Below are 7880 nucleotides of genomic sequence, written 5' to 3' on the forward strand. Positions count from 1 at the left end.
AGCTATTCTTCAGAAGAAGAAAAATTCTTGAAATCCTTTTTTTCGTTTTAAATATTAATGAAGGTTTTCAATTTTTCACTTGCACGTCATGCATCATGTTTTGTTCAGCAGCTTCCTGTCCAGATAACGCGCCGGAATATTTATGGTAGCTGGAGAACATAAGTTTTATGCTAAATTTTAAAGCAGCAAGAAATTGCTTCTAGAGCAGAAATGTTGCATGAAAAGTACATTTTTATGCGATTTTTAAAAATTACTATAAGTAAGATCGTTGTTAAACATGCGCGCTCAATGCTCATTGCTACAATGCTCGCTTATCTAGAAAATAAAGAAATTACTTTTAATGAGATTTTTAATGAGGTACTAAATTTAGGTAATTTCTGTTCACTGAGGTGGCTGACGAGGCGCCATGGAAGTCGTGGTGAAAAATGCAAAATGCGGTGAAAAAATTAAATTTTAAGAATTAAAAAAATATCTGAAAAAAATAGATTTTTGAGGTACAGAAGCTTCAAATAAAATTAAATAATAAAATTTTAAAAATTATTTAAAATTTCATCGAAAAGCACCGTTTTTATAAGTTTTTTTTTTCTAAATAATATTTAAAGATTTTTTTTCAAAATTTTTTAATATCAACCTATCAAAAACAAAATTGGTTTGAATCAAAAAAAAATCAATTTCGCAAAAAAATACTACTACAACATGGATTTTTTGTCTAAAAACATTTTTGTTACCTAATAATTTTGAATTTATTCGTCAAAATTTTTCGATAGTTACTTTTTTAGTGATTGAACTTAATAAATAAAATTGATTTTTTTCAAATTTATTTTTTTTTAATTTGTAAAAACACTTGAAAAATTTAATTTTGAAAATTAAATGTCGCTGATCCTAAGGTCCAATTTTTTTATCTCAGGATATTTATCTAATGACGAAATATTTTTTGTTGATATATTCAATAAAACCATTTTGTTGAAGAAGTTAATTTTATAAACATGTCATTTTTCCTTATGATGCACCAAAAAGTTACTTTATAATTCAACTTACGTTCCCTTGCCATATAATTTGCTAATTTATTTTTAATGTATCTTAATGTAATTTTAAACACAAAATTGTACGCTGCAAAGCATCTTCGTCTCTGGCATTAAATGAATTATGTCGTGTGAACTGATTACTCTTTTGATGCCTTCCTTCATTCTCCTCTATTGTTCTCTGGCACTTGTTGTTCATGACGACGACGTTACTTCATGTTCCCTAATAGGAAGAAAACACTTTCCATGAAGTCCTCCTGTAATAAATTATTATTTATGATTAATGTTTATTCAATGAAAAGCAGTTGCAGGAGGACAACACGCTACAAAAATTAACTTCAATTAAAACCGACACTTTATTACAGGTGTTTTAATTTGGTCAGAGACGACTTTCTTGGCTAAAATAAAAACAGTTTTTTATATAAATTCGTATAATTTCTTATTAATATTATTATTACTTCGTTCCGCGTAGTTTGATAAAGAAAAGAGAAAAATCCATTAAAATTCACATACATTTTACAAACAATTAAATTATAAAAGTGCAACACTGTAGTAACATTTTTTTTTTAACTCAGACAGGTTTAATTTATGACACACAAAATTAAAATGCAATAAAAATGAATTAATCAAAAAGGCACAAACTTACGTTAATATCGCATTGCTTGAGCTCATAAATTGCATTATTTAGATCAATTTTCTGGATAATGTTTTATGGAATGCTTTTATCGGTTATTTCTATGCTTTTATGATTTTTCCACATAAATTGCAACTTTTTTAATTACTTTGAATAAATTATAAAAGTTCTCTCTAAATGTCTTGCCTGCGCCCCTCACCTCGTAACGCGCACTCATTCCATTTAAAATTCATAATGTACACAATCGTGACCACCGTTGCTCCCTCCCAACGACTCCACTACTCGTCATGAATATTTTAGACATTTTTATGTGCTTGGACTTAAAAAAAGTCTAAACTATGTGTTGCAGATAATAAATTTAAATTACGTAATGTTGGGTTTTTATGGGTGATGTGGTTGGCAGCTTTACCATATTTTTTTTATGTACGGAAAATTATAACATAAAAATTGCAATGAAACAGAGAAAGAAGCAGAACATTGAATGGGCGTACCATTTTCACTCATGGTTAATTATTAGGCGTGTTGGGTGCGCGATTTTGCAGGGGTGAGCTCCTCTTTTGGCTCTTCTACAATCAATGATGAGTCATGCGATCGAAATTCAGCGCGAAAAAAAATCAACTTGTCAATTTCTTATCACTTTTGTGAATTAACAAAATTGTTTGACCTTTTAAAACTGCTACTGCATGATTCGTACAAAGCGAAAAACAAGACAAGATGCAAAAATACAAAAAAGTGTTTAGCAAGAGATAATAATTCAAATAAAAATGAAGACAAGAAGAGGAAAAAACATCGAATATAAATTAATAAAAGAATATTTTGTGTCTGTTTTTGTCTTTGTATATTTAATTCGTTTTTTTTCATTCAAAATTAAAATATTTTTAACGAAAAATCTCTTTCTGCAGTCTTAAATTTAAATACTTGTCGGATTGCGAATGTGTTTCAATGTAAAATGATGTTATTTTTGTTTTTATTTGTTGTTAATGTTGTTTAAAATATCTGAGGAATGTATCATCGTTCGAAATGGGAACAAATAATTCAGTAGCTCATCCAATAAATTGTAACAAAATATTTTGTTTGCGTGGTGAGTAAATGAGAGAAACTTGAATTTTTCGATTTGTTAATGAAATAAATTATTTTTTAAAGGTTTTTTGGCATTTCCAGTTGTGAATAAACGAAAAAGAACGTCAAACTGAAAAAAGACACCATCCATCATTTTTCATCAAAATCTAATAATTTTTAACACGACTCGTCTAATAATAGTAACTAAAGAGGTCATAACGGCATTCATTTAGAATTCATATATTCATAAAAATAATACAATAATTGCCGAGTATACCTAAATTCAAGTCTACTACCCTACTCGTGCTTCATCATTGGCTGGAGATTCTCCGGTAAGATTAGAAACGCTAACAAAAAATAAAATATGAACCACACACAGCGCGAAATAAATGGCTTTAATTGTCTGTTATCATAAGTCATGATGTCTGCAATAATAATTTTTTTTTGTCTACACTACGACATTTAATAATTATACGTTTAATAACTCTTCGCGTCCTATGAAAAGACCGTAGGAGAGACTCAGAACGCGCCTCTAATTGAAGGCTCTTTTGCTAGACAGCGTTTTTATCCATGCAATTTATTTTTTTTAATGCTAACTTTCATTGTTTTTCATAATGTGATTATTATGCAGTTGTTTTCAGTTTCCCTTCCAAATGGCACTATCTGCAATGAAGTGCTAGTGAAAAAGTGCCATTTTAGAGAAAAGAACGTATGAAAATTGATTTGCATAATAATGTTCTCCATGTGCTTGTTGCACTTAATGGGGTAATAATGGTTTCCAAGTAGAATTTCCCTTCACCGATGTTGGAATGTTTAGAACCAAGACTAGTCAAGAGTTAAAAATCAATAAATTAAGTCACTCAGCATGATATTGGCTACGACCTTCGACTCTCTCCTGGAATCCAACAGAAAATTTTTACCACGTTTCAAAATTGATCTCAAAAAATTGCTGTGTTGTGTTGGTGATTTCGTTTGTCCGTCCGTCCGTGTGTCGTGCCAATATAGATTTGTATGTTTTTCTCCGATTGAGTCCAAATTTTTGGATCTTCTGAATAGTGTTCTATATGTAGGTTGAGCTGTCCTCAAAACCTCAGGAAAATTCCTGAAAAATCGAAAAAAAATGGATAGTTTTCAAACTCTTTAAATGTGAGCTTAAAAGAGTCTCGTGAGAAATGTGAAAATTTATGAAAAATCCTAGAAAACTTGTGAAAACTGGGAACGTCAAAAGTGAAAAATCTGTCAAAACCCTGTACATTTTGTGAAAAATCGGAAAATGTAATTTTTAAAATAAAAACGCGGTTAAGGCGCTCGTTTGAACGAAAGTCTTTAATTCTCGTTTCTTTATCATTTGACAGTTATTATTTTAGATTGACGGTGTACATTTATGAGAAAGGTCAAATGCATGTCGTTTTTGAAAAAAAATAGGTACAACTTCATCATGCACAGCTTGTGACTCACTTTCTCATGAATATTAAACGTTCCACTTTGAAAGTTTGCAGAATTTGTCAAAAAAGTATAATTTTTATAATTAGCAAGTCTGACGGTTGCACCCGGTTTCTTCAACAAAAAAAAAACTGCGAACAAATAAACGGGGAGGAAGTAAAAATATTTCAAAATCCATTAGAAGAGACAGAGCGTGGGCAAATGATTATTTCCCGTTTATCTCGCCAAGTTGCATATGTATGTACACAAGAAATCTCTTGTTGTGTCACGACCCTATGCAAATTAACTTATCTCGTTGCTATCTTTGCACTCTCCCGTCGTCGTTGTTGTTGCAGTTTTAATGAAATGCAGCAAGGCAAACGCAAGGCGAAAATGTCTTAATCTGTGCGCGGCTAAGACATTGCTGCAATAAATTATAAGCAAATCGTTAACATATTACTTGTGACACATTATTGACAACAACAATGCAGCAGCAAGGCAAAAAAAAAGCAGCGACAACAATTTTAAAATGGTTTTTATGCTTTATTATGCAAATTTTTGTTGTTTCATTCAGCAAACGAATATAAATTAAGCGAGAAGGACTTTTAAATGCATTTTAATTGATTTGCTTCATTTTGTCGTGAATGAAAATTTCTTCATGCCAGATAACGAAACAGATGTGCGCTGAAAATTCATTCACGACGACGACGACGACAACACCTGACAAACAAACAACCGAAATTAAAGCACTCTAGGACACATCCGACGGCATCATTTTAATTTGTTGTCTTGAAAATGAAAGTTGTGCCCCCGAATAGTTCCTTGCTTCCGACAAACAAATGTTACCGGCAATACTCCTTCGAGAGCGAGAGTTATGCGCTTTTTTTTCGAACATGCAAACGAAATTTCAAGTCAATTACTGTCAATAATAAAAATATTATTGCATTCTACCAGTTGCATGCACGCACACCCATTTCACTCGCAGTAAAGGTCAAGAGAAGAGTTTTCTTGCCATTTATTTATTTATATATTTAGTAATAATTCAATTTCAGGAGAAGGAAAAAACCTTGACCTCATCACTTACTTTGCACATACAAATGTTGCTTATGTTGCGAGTCTGTCACTGTGGCACGCAAAAACGCATCCAATTGCACGAACAACTGTTCCGTTGTGTTTTTTTTTTGCCGAATTGAAGGCAATTGACGACGATGAACGAGGAAAACGAAGAAGGAATCAAATGCTAGAATGAAAAAAAAATACAAAAGAAAAAAATAAGGCACGTAATCTAACGGTTTTACATTGCTTGCCTTTATTTGTAAGTTTTGTGTGTTGTTTACATGATTCTATCTTGTCTCTTCATGTCTTTAATTATAGTCTAGACAGACACAATTCAAATTAGGTGTGTGTGCACAATGTTTGTGACTCTCGTTAAAGCGAGTGCGTTATGTGAATCCCTCGTTTGATTGCACACTTCATGTGTGTTATTTAACTCGTCGGGCAATTTTCGGAGGAATTTGATGTAGTTCATTGAACACAACTTCATTTGAATTTGTCTTCTTATACAATGTTTTTTTTTTATAAATTTTTATTGTCCTTTGGAATTATGAAACAATCTTTAAAAAAGTAGAATCAATTTTTCGCGAGTAATATCATTGAAAAATTTTGGCAATTTTAGCAGATTTAGCCAAAGTTTTGCTATTTTTAGTAATTTTTACTAATTTAATTATAAATTTAATTTAATTTTTACTAAAAATTCCTAAGTACCTAAGTCTTAAATTTTCATATTTAGAATTAAATTTTTTATTTTAATTTGCAAAAAAAAAAAAATTTTTTTTGGTTCATTCAAATTTTAATTTTTTAATATTGACACATAACTTAGATTTTTATAATGTTGGAGCGGCCTTAATTTTTTATAATTTTTTCAACTAAGCTTTTTATTTTTTACTGAAAATATGATTTTTTTGTATTTTGCTTTTAATTTTTATTTCAAAATATACACCTTTATTTTATTTTTCATTAGGAGCAAGAAAAAAATCATAAAAATTCTACAATGTCGCAAAAGTAACTTTTTTTTGCAAGAAAAAAATTAATGACCTAAATTACGCGACGAACAACGCATGAATAGCTTAAAGGCAAAAAATGTACAAAATAATGACGAAAAAAGTCATGTCCTGTTTTGTTGTCTTTTTGCTTTATTTTATTTTTTTTACCTTTAAAAATTATCATCAACCAACTTATACAACGACAAACAGGAGCTTTTTGAAACAAAATTATTGATTGTATAAAAATGTACATTTCCAGTTTTAATTAAAGCTAAAAACTAGAACGGAAATCTTGTGTGCAAAATTTCTTCTCAATTGAAGAGACACACAAAAACAGGATGAACCAACTTTCTTTTTGCATTTCTCACGTCCATCAGGCTCTCAGCATCTTTCTTATGTACAGCACAGAAATCATGACCTTTGATTCCTTCACTTGTGTCACTCATTTGTACCGGAGACGACGACTATTGTTTGAAAAGTTTGACCCAATTTCACGTTTCTCGTGTGTTTTAAATGCTTTTGTTTCGAATGCAGAATGTCTCTGGTTTGTGTCTTGCATCTGTTGCAAAGATCTCGTCTTGTCGCAACTAATTGCCGGGTAGAAATTAGGTCAAAAATTCTGGCAAATCGATTAACATTTGGACCTCTACTGGATGAACATTTTTCGTAATCATTTCTGGTTATTATAATAGCGCAAAACCTTCGTCAAATTCACCTGTCAATAATTTTCTCTTTAATTTTGCTTCCCCTGCGCGCCTTTATTTTTTTTTTGTTTTTGCTTTGATAATACTTTTGCTAGTAAAATGGAGAAACACAAAAAATAAAAGCAAAACAAGATCAAAACAGAAATTAAACTTTCAATCCTTCATTCACGTAATTTTACATAAATTAAATTTGAAAAGTATCTTGATTCGTCTTTAACCTTTTTATTTTTTTTTGTGTAACTTTTGTTCGTCGGTCAATTATTTCATTATTATCATTATTTTATATTCATTTATTCAAAAGAAACTGATGAAAAGTACCTGAAAATGAGAAAAAATAAAAAAAAAGAGAAAAATGTCAATCAATTTCAATCAACGTGTAATACGTTACAAATACATAACAATAATAATAACCATCGGTTTTATTGAACAAAAAAACTTTCATTCCTATTCGGTGATCGTTTGTTGTTTGATGACCTCCTGTTGTGATTTCTGACGTTATATTCGGCAATCAAAGTGTGGTCCTCAATGTTATGAAAAGTAAGCGCAGGTAGAACAATGCCAGGTGTTTGTGAAGTTGATGAAGGATTTTTCTCAAAAGGTCAAAGTCCTTAATATTATTAAAAAAATCAGGACAAAAAAAATTTTGACTCAAATTTAAATTTTGATTCAGCTCCACTCTTTTACTGAAATTATTAAAAATATTTTGATTTAAGTTGAGCTGCAGCCTCAGGCCCCGAGAGTTCTGTAGAACAAAATTCCTTAAAATAGGCCCAAAAATGGTTCAAAATGGTTGAAAAAGGTCAATTAGCATTAGGCCCCATTGCCAGTTGATCTGTCACTGATAACATGAGCAGATTGTGATTATTCGAAAATTTTTGAGGAATTTTAAAAATGATGATTGAAGAAAATTTTGAATTTAAAAATTTTCTTTAAATTGTACAAATTTGTAAAAACATTCAATTTTCATGTAATGTTTAACTTTTGGATGATTTTTGCC

Source organism: Culicoides brevitarsis, chromosome 1 (genome assembly GCF_036172545.1).
Source record: "Culicoides brevitarsis isolate CSIRO-B50_1 chromosome 1, AGI_CSIRO_Cbre_v1, whole genome shotgun sequence".
Classification (NCBI taxonomy): domain Eukaryota; kingdom Metazoa; phylum Arthropoda; class Insecta; order Diptera; family Ceratopogonidae; genus Culicoides; species Culicoides brevitarsis.